Source organism: Cannabis sativa, chromosome 7, assembly GCF_029168945.1.
Source record: "Cannabis sativa cultivar Pink pepper isolate KNU-18-1 chromosome 7, ASM2916894v1, whole genome shotgun sequence".
Lineage (NCBI taxonomy): Eukaryota > Viridiplantae > Streptophyta > Magnoliopsida > Rosales > Cannabaceae > Cannabis > Cannabis sativa.
The window spans coordinates 60770772-60790815 of record NC_083607.1 but is presented as its reverse complement, the minus strand read 5'-3'; the positions used below and the strand labels follow the sequence as shown (position 1 = coordinate 60790815).

Genomic DNA, 20044 nt, shown 5'->3' with positions numbered 1-20044 from the left:
TTTACAAGTTTTGGAGCTTCCTGTCACATAAGAAAGACCAGGTAAACTCGATTCTCTTTTGTACAATTTTTGTGTTAGTTTTTCTTCTGATTTTGTTCTTGATCTAACTCTATTTCTTGTTGTTGTGCATGTACTTCCTTCCCTCTGTTTCCTCACCACGAGAACTCCATTCTCGTCTCTGGATCTTGGAGCTGAGGTCTTCAAAGAGAACTATCTCTCTCTCTCTCTCTCTCTCTCTCTCTCTCTCTCTCTCTCTCTCTCTCTCTCTCTCTCTCTCTCTCTCTCTCTCTCTCTCTCTCTCTCTCTCTCTCTCTCTCTCTCTCTCTTTCTTCTGATCTGTATTATCTATATGTATTTGCTTTGATTTCATGTTTATATACTTATATAGAGTCGGTTGATCACAGATCTAAGAGTTAGTTACACTAACAGTTGTAACTAACTCCTATTTCTTGATCCAGTAGAGGCGAAGCCACTTAGGATTGATTCCTTTTATTTGTTTCTGTTTTAACTTTGCTGATTTAGATGTAAATGGACTTGGTTATAATTGGAATTTACTCAACAGTTTGGTACCAAAAGAAAAAAGGGGAAAGACAACGTTGCAAAGGCATTTATTGATCATAATTTAAATTTATTTTATTTTTCTTGGAGATGTTCATGGCTTAGAATATTGTTATTTAAACAAATTAAGTTGCCATTAATTGACTCATTTGAGTTGTGTTACTCCATATATAGCTCAATAAAGGCCTCTTCTTTTGTTCCATATATAAACATAGATGACTTCTTGGATTAATCAAAATTAATAAGTTTCTTTGATTTGATAATTGATTGTTATAAATTCCAACACAAATATGGATTCTTTGATTTGATAATTGATTTCAAAAAAGAACAACTAAACAAGTGGCCTCACCTAATTTGACTAATTAAAACTTAAATCAAAATAAAATATTACTCTTGAAAATATAATTAATTACATAACTAGTTTAAAGTCCCATAAATTTTTTCTGAGTTTAAAAATATAAAAAAAATTAATTGATAAGAAACACGAGCCCTCGCCTCCTCGCCTTCTTGTAGGATATTTTAGTGGCGAGTCAACAACCCTAGCAAAAGTTAGCATACTTGGGGCTAAGTAATAGCCTCTGAGTGCATACTAATGCATTTTTGGTAACTTCGTCATTTTTGTGGTCCAACAACTTCATCACTCGTTCCTTGGCGTTGAGCTTCGTCACTATGAATCGACCGTCTATATGGTGCTTGATGAACTGTGACAGATCGAAGCAAGCAACAGCCAAAGCTCTTGGATCACACGATGTGTCCAAAATTGTAATCAGGACTCTTAAAATCTGCATAATAAGGTTGTTATTTGAGTAATTGATCGATCGAGTATCTTTACGAAAAAAATTAAACCAAGAACATACCTGAAAGTTGTTCTCTTCAAATTGCGCAATATTATTAGACCAAAATGTAGAATCTTTTCGAATAGGAGACCAATCAAGACGACCAATGAGAACTTCTTTTTTGTAAATATCAAAAGATTTTAAAGCTTTTATCTTATTAAAATTCTCCTCTATTTGATTTAAAGCATATAATAGATCCTGAAAATAGAACAAAGTGCAACCCTTAATTTTATTATAAATAATAATAATAGTGATAAAACAAAAACCGATTACAGTTAGTCATCAAACCTCATCACTCCATGTTTGTAATTTTAAACTTCGAACAAGTTCTGATAAATCAAGTTCTATCATTTGTGAATCAAATATCCCTTTGGGGAGCATGTTTTCAAAAGTGAGGATGACAATTCTAACAACCTGCCACACATTTTTCATACCATTACAAATATGAATTTTAAAAAAATAAGCAAATAACAAACATGGTGCTTGGAAATACAAGATTAAGAAATCAAAAAACAAAATTGGTGTAGAATTTTAGTGTAAAAAATGTGTGCACGTATCATTACTCAATTTTAAAATTACGAATTCGATAACTACATAACTAACCACAACAAACTATAAAGTGATGCGTGATTACTCAATACAAGAGAACATAAAAATTGTTTCTCACCTTTTCCGCTGTGGAGTTCTTCGCAACATCCATGAGTCGAGGAAGAGCTTTAGAGGTAGCCAAGTGCTGAATGGCGGGTTCATAGTAAGATAAAAGCCACACACAAAAGCATGTTTCATATACAAGCTGTTTCAAAGTAGTATAATTAAACTCAAGTCAAATGCTTGTGTAGATAATATCCAAATCATTATTGTATATTGTATTTAAGTTTACCTGAATTGAGGGTTGAATGAAAGGTGGGTTTATAAAAGGGACAAGCAACCTAACTCCATTAGATTGGACAAAGAATGCTTTAACCAGAGGCTCCTTCAGTAAGGTTGCGAGACAGCTTATCGCAGTTGGAGAGGTACGACTAAGATTGGAAGGCAAAGGCTTCTTTTGCTGCAGCTGAAATGTTACCCATGCACCCATATATATGCTTAAAAATCATGAACAAGCTAAGAGCTCATTAATTAAAAATAAAATGATAACAAAATTTTAGAGAGACTATATATACCTCTGCACAAAGCCACTTGACTAAGCATTTCAAAACATCATTTGTATTAGGTGATGTTTTCTTTAAATTTTTTGTCTTGCACTGTATTTACATGTAAAAAAATTAATTAAAGCATCCAAATTCTATACTATATATATATATGTATATATATAGAAATATAAAGAGAGAAGTATTGGAAAAAACAGAGAGCATATATGATTGAAGAAGAAGAAGAAAAAAAGAAACCTGTTCAGACTTTAGTATCATTATATTACTGTAAATATACATATATATATTGTTGGATCGATTATGATGTTCAAACTTTGGAAAATAAATATATGGTAATGTCAAGTAATGTTTCTAAATTATATTGATTAGTATATGCAATGTCAAGACCACAATTCACATCCAACAAAATTTCATCCAAACCAGCACTATTCTATACTACAAATTATATATATAGAAATATAAAGAGAGAAGTATTGTAAAAAACAGAGAAAAAGAAACCTGTTCAGTTGTTGAAAGCCTTTGTTGTTCCATCAAGCTGTTTGGATTGAATCACACTAGTTATTTCTACCAAAATAAAAAAAACAAAATAAATTAATCGAAAATCTTTCAAAATACATTGATTCCAAATACAATATTTATAGACAAATTTTGAGTTATAATTCCACTCCAATTAGGATTATCTTTTTTTTTTTTTTAAAAAAAACGTATTGGGATATTTTGGGTGTCATATGTATTATCTTGTTTTATCTTTTTTTTTTTTTGATAATTAATGGTTACATGAAGAAAATGACGAAAACACCCCTCCCTCCAATACTCATTCAAATGGACTCATAAACGAACAAATTTTTTATTTCTTTTGTTGGAAAACAAAAGAGGGCATTTGAAATGACGAAAACACCCCTCCCTATTTTCTTCGTATGAGTTAATAATGATTAGACTCTGACTTCATCAAAACAAATTCTACTAGCTACGACCAACAAATGTATTTTTGCAATAGAGTTGTGTTTTTGAGTTTTTGTGGGTTTGTAATTGTATTATTTGGGTATTTATGGGGATTAATGAATGTATTGTATATGTGGTAAATGATTCAATTCACATAAATAGCAGAAAAAAGAAAATACAAGCAAAAAACAATTAGTGATTAAAGAAACGACAGGTCGTTTTACTTAAGATAACGACATGTCGTTTATTATGATGATTGATGTTGTTGCAATGCAATAATGGATGGCTTCTTTTCTCATCAGTACTCACTCACTCACAACAACAACAATACTCCTCAGTTTATTGGTTTAAGCTCAGATCGTTCATATTAATCTTAATAACATTAGTAAGTGGGGTAAATATGTTTAACTAATTAACACTCACTATTTTCATAACTTGTCTAGTTATTATTATGTTAACGACACTTGAAAATTGAGAGAGGAATCTAAGATCACTGACTTCGCCAATTTCAAAAGCCCTTCAAGCCATTAATACAACTCTGTATATATACCAACATTGTTATATATAATTTGTAAATAATCAAACAATTAACTATTCTTGAGCAAAATAAAGGTCAATGAAAGATATAAAAGTCTCAACTGGTCACACTTCACTAAATATTCTCAAAGAGTTTTTAGATGTAATTGTATTTCTAACATAAATAACTAACTGGACACCCTTGCCTCTTAAACCTCTCTCTCTCTCTCTCTCTCTCTCTCACACACACACACACACATTCACTCTTTCGTTGTAATGTTAAGAGAAAAACACAATATATGTCAATATATATAAACCTATACGTACATATATATGGAAGAAAAATAAATTAATTGAAAGAAATAAAAAAGAAAACCTGTAAATTAATTGTTGAGAATAATGAGCTGAAAGACTTTGGTGTGGACTGAATATATTTGGAAGCTAATTTTGGAAATTAGGTTTATTTTGAGAAGCTGAAACACTGTATGTATATATATATATAATATTATATATAAATTAAAATGATAACTTTTTAAATAAAAGATAATATTTGATATATTATTACGTTTAAAATAACATTTTATCAAGAATATCTCGTTTACTAATTTTTAACATTAAATAAATATCACAAATTTTATTTTTAAACTAAAAAATAATAGTCTAACAAGATACATATATAAAAATTCACTAGAAATATCATTTTTACTGAACACTCCATTTGAAAAATAAAATAAAAATCTTTATTAAAATTGTGAGTTACACTAAAAAACTAATTTATTTTCTACCCTATAATTAATTCTTAAAAAAGTTGACTATACAGCAATCCTTCAAGACATTAAATCTAAACGACATGTGTTACAAAGAAGAAAATTGTCGTTTGATATTAAAGGAAATCAGTAAACGACATGTCGTTTACATAATGATAAATAACAGAAATAACTTCCTTTGATTCATTCTCTTTACACTCTCTCTCTCTCTTGAATTGGGAAAAATGGATTCTCTGTCTATGATGGAAAAGATGGATGATTTCCCATTAACTCATATCACAAAAGGAATTTCCAAAAAGTTATACGAAATGAAAAACACAGATGACTTTCAAGGGATAAATAAACTAGGAATTCAACTACGTTCTCTTATTATGGAAGCAAGATCAGCACTTTACGGGAAGGCGCAAGACGAAGAATTCAAAGCTAATTACGCCGAGTTTAAGAAACGAGCTCTTAATCTAAGCAACCGAGTCGATGAGTTTGAAGAAAAGCACTTAAAGTACAACATTCCATCTCTAATTGGTGTACAATCTTTCAAGATTTACTTACAAAATTTACAAGAGTTTATGAAGATTTGGGAGAAAGAAGCCGAGAAAGGAAGAGAAAAAGGCGAAAAGAGTTTGATTGAGTGGCTAAAAAACCTTGATCAATCTCAAAGAAAGAGTACAATTGAGGAAATGAACAAGGTTGTGATTGATCTTGGTATACATATCTCTGTTATAATGATTGAATTTCTTTCATTGGTTGTGATTTTTGGTGATAGGAATAACATAATGAAGAATGTTGATGATTTCAAGGATATGATAAAAATTCTAAGTGTTGAGAAAAATAAGGAGAATTCTATTGTGATCAAGAATTTCTTATGTGTGATTGAATTAGTGGGAAGAAGAATGAGAAAGAGAAAGGGTTTGGGTGTGAATAGAGGAAAAGAGTGTGAGATTTCGGGGGGCGATGTAGAACTGAAGATCGCGAGAATGATTCTGAAAGAAATTTTGAGAGTTGAAGTTGGTTTTTGTTGTCCTGATTTGGTTATGGTGTTGAGTGATGAGATGTACTTATCTATGGGAACTCATCTAAGAAATTTCTTTGGGAATAAATTGACTGAGTTGAGTTTGAAGGTGAATGATTTGAAGATTCAAGCTGATGAACAAGATTTTGACATGATCAAAGAAGAAAAGAGATTCAAAATTGCTAAGGAAACAATCATTGATGGGGTTCATAACATATGGAACAAATTTCACCTTATTAACTCATCATCATCATCATAACAATTTGTTCTTTTTTTAGTGTTTTTTTATTAATAAAATGTTGAGTTTTATGTTTCATAAATTCTTTTTAAGAAATAGAGCTTGTTTGATCAATTTTACGAACTTCGATTGTTTCTCTAACACATTAAATGGAGTTTGGTTGGGATGAATCAAAATATAAGAATAAAAATGTAATTCGGAATTGAAATAGAAATGAAATGGAATAAAATTTAAAATGCATAAAAAAATAGATTAAAAATTATTAATTCTTTTTCAAATCTTGCATTAAAATGTTTGATGAGACAACACTCCATGCTCCAATTACATCCATTGCAACATGATGAATGATTTTTTACTGCTTCTTTCTTTCTAGGAAGGTTTTTCTTTGTGGCAAGAAAGAAAAACAAGTTATTTATGTTATGTTTTAGAATATGAATCATTTAGTAAACGATGTGTCGTTTATTTCATCATTTATAATCATTCAGTAAACGACATGTCGTTTATTTAAGCATAAGAATCCTTATTTATGAATTGTACCAATAACATAATAATCTTCAATGAAAAGGCATAGGTGAAATATAAAGGGATCTTTTCAATAATATACTTAAAATATAAATTATTTACAAAAATACCTTAATAAATCTCAATTACAATAATACCTTGCCACGTCATTAAAAAATACCTTAATTCTAAAATAATATACCTGAAACGAAATTAATCCCAAATTTCATTTTTTTTTATTATTTTCCTGGGTTTTCAAAAGTAACCTTTGGTTACTTATGATGCTGATAAGAAACTAATCAGTTACTTTTACGTAAAAAAAATTTCATTTTTAAATTATATAATTTGAGATACAATTTGGTTACACCTAAAATTTTATTTGTAAACATCTTAATAATCAATAGCTATTTTTAAGTTATATTATGCTATCTTATTATTTAAAATACATTTAGGTAACTTTAAAATTTATTTTCGAAACTAACGAGTTTGTCATATAATATAATAAGCTACTATTTTTATTTACCAATTATTTTATATACCATTTTAAAATAGTAAGCATATATATGAAATAGTTTATTTTAGTATACTTCATAGTAATATTCAATTAAAACTATGTAATATACATTTAGTCACTCATATTTTTTTTTTATTATTATTATATAAGTATTTTGAATTTTAAAAATAAATTCGATTTATTAACTAAATAAAAGTTATAGATTGGTAACTAAATAGTATATAATTTGATATACATTTTTGGTTTCTTCTAAAACTTATTTGTATATATCCTAATAATAAGTTAGTTATTTTTATATAATATTATAATATTTTATTATTCAAAATACATTTGAGTAACCTTCAAGTTTATTTTATTGTAGAAAGAGTAGAAACTAATTACAAATTAAATTTTCTTTAATATATAATATAATTTAATAGTAACCAATGAGTATATGATTGATATCATGGCTACCTCAATAGTTTTTCTTTTATTTTTGAAATAATAAAAAAAATATATGTTCTCATATCTTAAAATAATCACATTAAAGAGTATATCACGAAAATATATTTTTTTTTTTATTTTAAGTGAGCGACGATATGGTCAGAAAATAGTTTTAAAATCTAGTTACTTTTTGATTAACTAAATGAAAAAAGAAAGGGATTTTTTTTAAAAAAAAATATACGTAAAATGTAATCTAATTACAAAAATAATAACTTAACAAATCTCAATTACTTAACTTAATTTCAAACTAATATACCTGAAATGAAACTAATCCTGATTTTTTTTTCCTACGTTTCAAAAGTAACATTTTGGTTACTTATGATGTTGATAAGAAACCAATAAGTTAATTTTCATAAAAAAATATTATTTTTATATTATATAATTTGAGATACATTTTAGCTAGCTCTAAAACTTATATGTATACACCTTAATAATCAATTAATTATTTAAGTTATATTAATACATTTGAGTAACATTCAAGTTTATTTTCGAAAATATAATAAGTTGTCATGGAGTAAACTACCATTTCAGTAAATTGTATTTTAAAGAAAATACCATACATGTTTAAGCCACCCATATTTTTTAAATGTAAATTATATATGCATTTTGATTAATTAAATAAAGAATGAAGTTACAAATAACTTTTAAAACATTACAAACAAGACACATTTTTTTTGGACCAATTGATTATCATTTCGATAAGATACCAATTGGTTACTTTTCATAAAACGATCTATACATTTTAAAATAAAAATATCTCATATAGATCACTTGACTTTTAGATTAGTTACTTTTAAAACTATATGTTATTATTAGTTTATATTACATTATTTAAGATATATACTTTTATGTTATTTTTGTGTAACATTTATGTTACCTTCAATCTTATTGAAAAAACTAACGTGTTACAATAAAGTAAAATAAATCACATAATTTATTAGTAAAATATTTAGACATCCAAATTAATAACTAATTAGTTATTTTAAAGTTACATCACAGTATCCTAATATTATTTAAGATACATTTTGATAACCTTAGTTTATTGTAGAAACTAATTAGTTATCATATAATAACTTTTGAATATGAATAAGAAAGTATATTTTAGTAACTCATGAATTTAGTTTGCATATTAAATTTTTTTTATTTATAAAATTTGGTTATTTTTTGGTTAATTAAATAGAAAAAGAAACTATTCTTTATTGTGGTTAATTTAATACGTAATATAGATATTTTTCTATCGTTACTATAGTAAAAGGTAACTATTTAGTTAATTATGATACCTAAAATGCAAAGTAACTAGGAAGTTACCTTTCCACACACAACATAAAAATAATTCATTCATTTATTAATATGCACTTTTTTATCAGGAAAAAAAATAAAAATAATTGTTTACGATGCCAATAAAAAGCGTTGTAATGTTAGATTTTTAGTGGCGACTGCTGATATTTTAGTTAGTAAACTAGCGCAATACCAATAGGTTAATTGTTTAAAAAAGTTATATTTTTATAATTATATATTGTTGAAATGTAACTAATGACTATATAATTGATATGGTAAACAACTAAATAGTTACTTTGATTTTGAAAAGGTGAAAAAATATATGCTTCCCATATCTTGAAATGATCACATTGAAAAGTAAGTCGCAATGATATTATTTTTGAGGCCAAACAACTAGCAATGTGGTTAAAATTTTATTTTAAAGTTGGAAATAAGAGAAAAATATACATATATATATATATATATTTTTTATTTTAACTTTTTCTATATAATTATAAAATCTACCTTCATATAAAAAAGAAAAGACAAAAGACAAAAAAAAGTAGTTGTCAGTTTATCAATTAAAAAACGGCACAATAATATTAATTACGGTACAAAATGTATTGAATGAGATTGCTACGTTATTATTAATAATAAAATACAATTTACGTTTGTAAATGTAAATTTCCCTTAAATAAATATCACAAATTTTATTTTTAAACTAAAAAAAATAATAATCTAACAAGATACATAAAAACTCACTAGAAAGGGCTTTTTTCATAAATGTACAACAAAAACAACATAATTACAAAAAATGTGCAAAAAAAAATTATTTTAAGAACTTGTATATTTTGAAAACTTATTACATGAAACCATACATTTTAATCATTAAATAATAAACTATATTTATTAAAACTCAAAATAAATAATTTCGTAAAATTAATTAAACAGTTTTATAAAAATAAACAAGTTATTTTTTTTATTAAAAAATAAATGTTTATTATCTATTTTAGTACGAATTATTATAATTTAATAAGATGTTTTTTTAATAAAATACGATATCAAAATTATAAACATTACTGTATATAAATACAAATCAATACTTAAAATTATAAAAAATAAACATAACACATAGAGTGATATAATAAACATATATGAATATTATTATTTTGTTTATTAAATTAGTATGTTTAATAAATAGAAAACAAAATAAACATATATATACAAAGTATTTTATATTATTAGTATGTTTATTATAATTGTAAACATAAAAATAGACATAGACAATTTATACTATACTAAAATAAGTATATTCTTTTTCTATTGTTTCTATATATTGATTATTTTCTAATAAATTAGTGAACGAATTTTCTATTAAAGTATAATTCTTACATCAAAAAATAAATAAACAAACATAACTTTATAAACTCCAAAAATTATTTAATTAGAAAAAATAAACATGACACAATAAACAAAAAAAAAAAGATAAAAATAAACAATTTTTTTATATATATATATTATTTATTTTCTAAAAAATTACTAAAAAATAAACATAACACACATAGAATGATATAATAAACTTATGTAAATATTACTATTTTGTTTATTAAATTAGTATATTTAATTAATAGAAAAAAAAATAAACACATATATAAAATGTTTTATATTATTAGTATATTTTTTATTATAATTTTAAACATAAAAATAAACATAACCAATGTTACCATATATATAATAATCAATAATTGTTACCATATATATAGTATAAAAGAAATTGAAAAAAAGTTTTTAATTATATATAAAAATGTATGAGAAAATGATAATAAGTTTTTTTGCACATATTTTGTAATTAATTAAAATAATGTATACAAAATTGTAAAATGCCCCACTAGAAATATCATTTTTACTGAACACTCCATTTGAAAAATAAAATAAAAATCTTTATTAAAATTGTGAGTTACACTAAAAAACTAAATTATTTTCTAACCTATAATTAATTCTTAAAAAAGTTAACTATATTCAATATATAGAAACACTAGAAAAAAAATATACTTATTTTAGTATAGTATAAATTGTCTATGTCTATTTTTATGTTTAAATTTACAATTATAATAGACATACTAATAATATAAAATACTTTGTATATATATGTTTATTTTATTTTCTATTTATTAAACATACTAATTTAATAAACAAAATAATAATATTCAGATCTGTTTATTATATCACTCTATGTGTCATGTTTATTTTTAGTAATTTTAAGTATTGATTTATATTTATATACTGTTTATAATTTTGATATTGTATTTTATTAAAAAAAATCTTATTAAATTATAATAATTCATACTAAAATAGATAATAAACATTTATCTTTTAATAAAAAAAATTAACTTGTTTATTTGTGTAAAACTGTTTAATTAATTTTACGAAATTGTTTATTTTGAGTTTTAATAAACATAGTTATTATTTAATGATTAAAATGTATGGTTTCATGTAATAAGTTTTCAAAATATATAATTTTTAAAATAATTTTTTTTTACACATTTTTTGTAATTACGTTGTTTTTGTTGTACAGTTATGAAAAAAGGCCTTTTTAACATGTCTTATATATATATTTATATATTTTTGAGAGTGGTAGCTCAAAAATCTAATTCGCCTAAGATTCATATATTCTCAGGACCGGCTCTTAGCACCATATTTATTATATGTTGATTTTTAAGATTCATATTAGTAATGGTATGAAAAATGTATGACAGGTTGTTAGAGTTGTCATCATGACTTTTCAAAACATGCTCCCAAAAAGGACTTTTGATTCACAAATGGTACAACTTGAACTATGTTCTTTTTTGAGGAACTATTGGATGCTTTGAATCAACTAGACGAGAATCTAAATAAGATAAAAGCATTGAAATCTTTTGATATTTACAACAGTAATATTTCATTTTGATTTAGTGAAATTATGAAGATATGATAGCATATTGAGATTATTCATTGCACATGAGTATTCTTATATAAAAAAGCAAAATATATAATACACTTTTGTTTTCCATGTGGTACAATATATGTATATTTTTTTTCTCCAAAATAGACATTGTAATTTGTAACCTCAGCCAAAAGATGGTGATAAGTGATAACTTTGATAATAATAATTACTTATAAAATCAGTACATTTAAAGTCATTGCATCATAAGTTGTTGTGATTTCAAAAATGGCATGCAATCCAAAATTGATGAAAAAGTAAAAACACACACTAACAAAAATCTTACTTTTAGTCATAATAAAATTTGTAACTAAATGTGAAAAAGTTGTGACTAGTTATAAATTATCGTTCATATATTGTAACTAAACTTAGGGAAACCATCTAACCCTACAATATTTAGGGACCAGGAAACTATAACAATTGTTATGTAGGTAACTAAGAGAGACTTGAACCTCAAACCTCGTTTGGTTCTTTGCTAAAATAAATATTAGAATGATTGACCATAATATATAGATTAGTTTATATAATATTTTGTCAACTTGTGAGACAATGATCACTTCTCATTAGACTCTCAAAAAGGTCCGAATTCACTAGTGTTTTTGGTTAATGTAATCATGTAATTGACTCTTGCATATGTGTTTTTGGTATATGTGTGAAGATTAGAAAATTTGGAAAATCTAAGAGGCACATGTATAATTCTAGGTGTCTCCTTTTGATTCTAGTTTCTTTTGATAAACTGCTGGTTTAAATTTGTTCCATATATAAACATAGATGACATTTTGGATTAATCAAAATCAATAAGTTTCTTTGATTTAATAATTGATTGTTATAAAGTCCAACACAAACATTGATTCTTTTATTTGATAATTGATTTCAAACAAGAACAAGTGGCCTCACCTAATATATCCCCTATTTTAAAACAATAACTATGTTAATCCATATCCAACAAAACCTATTACAGCTGTTTAATTTGGTTAGGCAAGTGATTTAGATTTGGAATTATTAGTTTTTACTATTAAGATAAGAGAAGATGTAAAACATAAAAGATTATGTTGCCATATCTTCATAATTTGACTAATTAAAACTCAAATCAAAATGCGGCCAATTTCACTTTGTAATGTTTCTTTATAAAATTGCCTCGAAGGTCATAGCTAACCGTATGAAGAGTGTCCTTGACTATGCTATCTCTAAAACTCAAAGTGCTTTTGTTTCCAGACGTTTGATTTCCGACAATGTTATGGTGGCTTTTGAAGTCATGCACTATCTGAAAAGGAAAACAAAGGGTAGGAAAGGCTACATGGCACTCAAGCTAGATATGAGCAAAGCTTACGACCGAGTAGAGTGGAGGTTCTTGGAAGCAGTTCTTCGGGTAATGGGGTTTAGTGAACGATGGATTAGTTTAATGATGGGCTGTGTCAACTCTATTTGTTATCATGTTGTGCACGGGGGTGTGAAATTGGGGCCAATCATTCCCACTAGAGGCATTCGGCAAGGTTGTCCATTATCTCCCTATCTTTTTATTGTGTGTGCCGAAGGCTTGTCTTCCTTGATTAATCATTATGAAGCCAATCATCTTCTCACGGGGTGTAAAGTTGCTAGGAGTGCGCCTACTATCTCCCATTTGCTATTTGCGGATGATAGTTATGTGTATTGTCAAGCAACAGAGGAAGAAGCATCTCGTGTTCTCTCGCTATTACATGTTTTTGAAGTCGCCTCAGGCCAAAAGTTCAACCTTCATAAATCTTTGGCTTTCTTTAGTTCAAACACCATGATGAACACTAGGAGTCGGATTTGTGACTTGATGCACATTCAAGAAGTAGGGGCGGATAGTATGTATTTGGGGCTCCCAAGTATCGTTGGTCGTAATAAAAATGCAGTGTTGGGATTTCTTAAGGAGAGAATGAAGTCAAGAATAAATAGTTGGGAAGGTAAATTCCTTTCGCGAGCTGGTAAAGAAGTGCTCATCAAGTCTGTGGTTCAATCGCTCCCGTCGTATGCCATGAATGTTTTTCTCTTCCCAATTGGCACTTGTAAGGAACTAGAGAGATTGATGGCGAGCTTCTGGTGGAAATCCAATAACTCTAATGGTAATGGGAGTGGCATTAGTTGGATGAGTTGGGATAGAATGACTAAACACAAAGTTGAAGGCGGTATGGGGTTTTGTAATTTAAGAGATTTCAACCTTCCAATGCTAGGCAAGAAAGGGTGGAGATTGCTTTTTAGACATGATTCTCTAGCTAGTAAAGTCTTCAAAGCTAGATACTATCCAAATGGAAATTATCTGTCCGCAGAATTGGGCTCAAACCCGAGCTTTATTTGGAGCAGTATTTATGCGGCAAAGGACACTGTTAAGCTTGGTTTAAGGAAGCGAATTGGAGCCGGTTTAACTGTTCAGATTACCTCAGATCCATGGCTTCTTGTTATGGATAAATACTACCCTTCCCCGATTGTCCCTGGAATGGAAAATTTCACTGTCAACAGTTTATTCCAAATAGGACAGCAAAGGTGGGATTCTGAGGTTGTGTGTGATCTGTTTTCTCCTACAGAGGCTGCTATTATCCTGGGTATACCCATCTCGCAGTCAGGTGGGGCTGATTCTTGGTATTGGCTCGCTGAGAAAAACGGTTTCTACTCTGTCCGTAGTGCGTATAAACTGCTTCAAGACCAAAAACACCATTCGGACATCCCCCAGGGCTCTCAGTTTTGGAAAAGAATGTGGGATTTGAAAGTCCCACCGAAGACCAAGGACCTGGTTTGGAGAGAGGCTTCAAATTGTCTTGCAACCAAGGCTAATCTTTGCATCAAAAAAGTTTTGGTTGATAACACTTGCCCCATGTGTGGTGTCTACGCGGAAACGGAAGTGCATCTTCTTGTTTCTTGTCCGTTTGCTTGGGCGTGTTGGGAGTTCTCAGGCCTCTCTACTGCTGGTAGAGAGTCTCCTTCTTTGCTGTCATGGCTGGAAGCTTCGACCAACAGAGTAGACAAGGAGGTCTTGGGCAAAATTGTAATGCCTTGTTGGGCAATTTGGTCAGCTAGAAATGATTTAATATGGCAGCAGCGTGTTCGTTTTGTTCGAGATGTGGTCGTGTTCGCCAACTCGAGTCTTAATCAATTTCTCAAAGCTCAAGGTAGGGAGAATATCCCTTTGTTGTCTCCTCTTAAAGCAGGTGACGGTTCGGAGCATTGGATCAAACCGGTTTCAGGTATTAAGCTCAATGTTGACGCATCCACTTTCAATCGGGATTCTAAGCATGGCTATGGGTGTGTGGTGAGGAACTCGAATGGGGATTTGATCTCAGTCTTTGCTGGCTGCAACAACGGAAAAGTCTCAGCCGAGTTAGCTGAAATTATGGGGATAAAAGAGGCTTTAAGTTGGCTAAAGTGCAACAACTACACACAGGCAGTCATTGAATCAGATAGTTTGGTCTGTGTAGAGGCAATTCGAAGTGCTGAATTCATTGCTTCTGGTTTCGGTTTTATTGTTGATGAGTGCAAAAACATGTTCAAAAGTTTGTCTAATGTTGCTTTATTTTTTGTTAAGCGTTCTGCGAATTGTGCCGCGCACTTTGTTGCCCGGCACTCTACTTCTCTTGCTGAACGTATGTTTCCTATTAACAGTGTTCCTATGGACTTCATGTCTATTTTAATGAGCGATTGCTCAAGCTAATAAAGAACACTTCTATTAAAAAAAAAACTCAAATCCAAAAATGAAATATTACTCTTGGAAATATAATTTATTACATAGCTAGCTAAAAAATCCCATAATTTTCTAAAGTTTAAAGAATAAAAGAAATTAATTTCTAAGAAACACACACAGGAGAGCCCTCGCCTCCTCGCCTGTAACGTCCCCGCTTCAAGCCTCCATTGGGTCCTTACACCCACGGAATGAATGGCTCTTATACACGAGTACGTCACTTTGGCTGCTTCATGGACTGATGACTTGACCCTACAGACCAACACGAGTGTTTTCAGCGTGCTTTGTCCTCACTCACACGCTTCCTGGGCAAACTTCCCAGGAGGTCACCCATCCTTGAAATTGCTCCAGGCCAAGCACGCTTAACTGTGGAGTTCTTTCGAGATGGGCTACCGAAAAACAAGATGCACCTTGTTGATATAGGTAGTACCAATCAATCCATTTAAGCTCTCTTTAACTGTGTAGTCCCATACCTACACAGTCTCAGAATCATCCCACTTGACCTTCCCCAGGCGGTGTGGGATTGCACAACTTACCCGGTGTTTCCCCTTACGGATCACGGGACTACTGACTGTCACAATCACCCCCGCTTGCGGGGTCCGACGTCCTCGTCGACCACACTTCCGGCTGGGTCAAGGCTCTGATACCATTTGTAACGTCCCCGCTTCAAGCCTCCATTGGGTCCTTACACCCACGGAATGAATGGCTCTTATACACGAGTACGTCACTTTGGCTGCTTCATGGACTGATGACTTGACCCTACAGACCAACACGAGTGTTTTAAGCGTGCTTGGCCTGGAGCAATTTCAAGGATGGGTGACCTCCTGGGAAGTTTGCCCAGGAAGCGTGTGAGTGAGGACAAAGCACGCTGAAAACACTCGTGTTGGTCTGTAGGGTCAAGTCATCAGTCCATGAAGCAGCCAAAGTGACGTACTCGTGTATAAGAGCCATTCATTCCGTGGGTGTAAGGACCCAATGGAGGCTTGAAGCGGGGACGTTACATCGCCTCCTTGCCTCCTCGCCTTCCTATATGACATTTCTGTGCCGAGTCAACAACTCTAGAAAAAGTTAGCATACTTGGTGCCAAGTAATAGCCTCTGAGTGCATAGTAATGTATTTTTGGTAACCTCATCATTCTTGTGATCCAAGAACTTCATCACTCGTTCTTTGGCGTTGAGCTTCGTCATTATGAACTAGCCATCTATATGGTGCTTGATGAACTGTGACAGATCGAAGCAAGCAACAACCAAAGCTCTTGGTGTTGGGAATTATTTTACCAGGATCTTAGATCTACTCACAAGTATGTTTATTAACATCCTAAATATGAACTTTCTAAAACGATAAAATAAACACATATAAAGTTAAGAAAACCTTACATTGATGCAGCGGAATAAATGTCTCCTTCCACTCAGATCTCTAACCCTTGATTCCTTTCTGTAGCAGAGTATAATCAAGATCTGAGCCCGAATCTCCTTCTTCTTCAAGCTTTGATCCTTCACAGTCTTCCAATCTATGATTGAGTTACTGCTTACTGTGTGTGGGCACTTACTCTTTCACTAGGGTCACGAAAAAGATGAAGGAAAAGAGGGAGAGAGGTTTCGGCCAAGGTAGAGAGTGAGGGAAGGCTCAGTTTTTCTGAAGAGAGAAATTTCTGTCAGAAGGCTAATGAAAGCATGTTTTGTGAATGAGCCATCACTTTCTATTTATAGGCAACTTACTAGGTTTAGGTTTAGAATTATTTGGCATTAAAATAATGAAAATATTAATTTGAAAAAGCCTTATAAGTGGCCGGCCATAGGTGTTGTAATGGGCCCCACTTAATTTTGCAATTTTATCAAATTTTATCTCTATTTTCTCAAAAATGCCAATTTTCCAATTCTAACCTTTTAAATGCCAAAACTAATTATTTAATAATTAAAAAACATTATTAAATAATATTGTCATTTAATTTAATTATTAATTAGACATATAAAGTCCATTAATAAATAAATAAACCCAGAAAACTCTTTTCCTTACAATTTCACCCCTGAATAGTGAAAATTCATAAAATCAGACATAGTCTAACTTTAGAATTATAATTGATCAATCACGAATCAATTAATGAGTCTTATAAGCAGAATGTTCTCAACTAGAATGGGGACCATGGATCTATATGCTGAGCTTCCAATAAGTGAACCAAATTTACCAAGTAAATTCCTACTTATTAATTCTTCGTTGAATCCACTCTTAGAACTTAGAATTGCACTCTCAGACTTATATAGAGCATATTGTATGTTTCACGATACCAATATACTATCTCATTTAACCATTGTTATAATCTTATTGTGATTTAAAGATCCTCTATATAGATGATTTACATCGAGATGGGATTTCTTTACCGTTCTCACCCCTCAATGTATTTTGCCCCTTAAAACACTTAGCTACTCGTAAATGGTGTTTAATGATCTAATAATTAGTCGCTAAACAAGAGCTCATCCATTTACTTCTATTTGCTAAGCTCGAAGGGAATCATCACTTAACTTCTATACACCGGTAGAAGCTATAGATTCCATATTTATGTTCGGACTCCCACTCAATCATACTATCATGTTCCCAAAATATACGTATCACCCTGACCCAAAAGTAGGCTTAACTAATAAATCAAAGAACATGAATAGCACTCCTGAGTTGAGCCCAAGCATATCAGGATTTAGATTCTTTTCAATCTTAAGATCAACTACTGATATTGACTTGGAAAGATATGTATAACGGTAAGTTTGTAATATCTTAACTTAGTTGCAATATCGGTCCAGTCCAATGTATACTCCATACATTCGAAACTAGTATACTTTACTAATGTCCTGGAAAGAACATAACACTTACTCCAAGTGTAAGTACACATCATCGCTGATTATCACATTAGTGTAAATCCAATAACACTGATGAAACAGGGACCAAAACTTTTGATTCATATGATCACAAACACATTCCACTGTGTTGACGATACTGTAATTGTGAATAAACATATGATCTGGATTTAATTGATTTTGTGTGTATGAATGTAATAAACATATTAAACATATTAAACCATTAGCATGTAAAATTCATGCAAACATCAATCACTTCAAATTTCTTATATTGATAACTAATCAGATTGTAAAGAGTTTTATTTAGGGCATAAAACCTAACAAACTCCCACTTGCACTAATATAAAACAAAATGTGCAAATAGGTCAATCTGATGTCTTGATCTTTAGATCAAGTGTAGTATATTTGAATCCACCCAAACTTCTGGAAACAAGTTCATAAATACTCTTATAAAACATCCTTTACTATATGCTTTACTCATCAAGGGATACTGAAATCTTTACTGTTTTAAAAGTACATCTGAATTAACAGAGGACATATCTCTCATATTTTAAAATATGTAATTGAGATAATACAGTGTAGACTTTTCTTCAGTGATATAACTTTCTGGTATTTTCGAATAGACCAAGTTATAGTTCTTCTCTGGTAGAGCTTGAATTATTATACAATAATTCCTCCACCCCCAAAGTAAGCACCATCTTAAGAATTTCGAAATTAGATGGTGTGATACAAAGACAATCGATACACGCTTCCTTAATATCCGACATATAGATCACTTTCATAAATCCTTCTTGAATATCTTCTAATGTTCCCTATTTGATTACATCTCAGATAGCTCCCACTCAATAGCAGATGTCTGGTTAAATAATACTTTTAACCTCTGATTGTTTAGAGAGTTACCTAGTTGTGACTTTTGTATTAGTCTGAAACTTTAAGTCAAGACTAAGTCATCAACTTAGCAGACTAGTATTTGAAGTGAAAAATACATGCCAGAGATTAAAGTAATCAAAATTAAGATACCATAAAATTTTATGAGGATTAAGAATTCTTGGTTCAAGTCATTCGAATGGACTGAACTAGAGTTCTTTATCTTATTCTCATAATTCTGATAAGCTATATCTATCCATGTGAATGGATAGATTTGCTTTTCGAGAGTTCTTAAGTATCTATCACAATTATCAACCTAATGAAGATGGGTATAGAACTTTAAAATTCTCCCACTCAATTAAGGTAGTGTGAAACTTTAACAAAGAACTTTCAAAGGTATCAAACTCTTACTTACAACAGTAAAATTGAAATGGAACATACAATCAAGATCAAGAATTTATATTGACAATAGCTGACTCATTATATTACTCTATGTTTAAACAAGATATGTGTTTCATAGGGAATTGTGGAATAGACTCCACCCCTAAGTATATAGAGATTATGATCCACCCCTAAAGGTTGTAAAGATCATGATTCTCTGTGTGATAGAGTTTATGTGGAGTTGAATACTATCCAGAGTTCATTAGATATAAAAGATCGTTGAACTGCATAGTTTTCTTAACTTTTCTCCACCCCTATCAGATCATAAGATCCTTTTATTAAACAAATTCTTAATAATTGTATGAGAATTAACAATTATGATAAACATAGAAATAATTTCTAATGTTTATATAATATAACTCTATGAAGAGTTGTAAATATTATAGAATTTGCATCAATAATAAAAACACTTACACATACAAACATATAAATATAATGTGGTAA

The 20044-nt window shown here is 29.8% G+C and overlaps 1 pseudogene; it reads right to left on the bottom strand.

Annotated features, from left to right (window-relative positions):
• Nucleotides 1-920: 920 nt before the first annotated feature.
• On the bottom strand, nt 921-3076 carry LOC115697571 (V-type proton ATPase subunit H-like; annotated as a pseudogene).
• Nucleotides 3077-20044: the final 16968 nt, after the last annotated feature.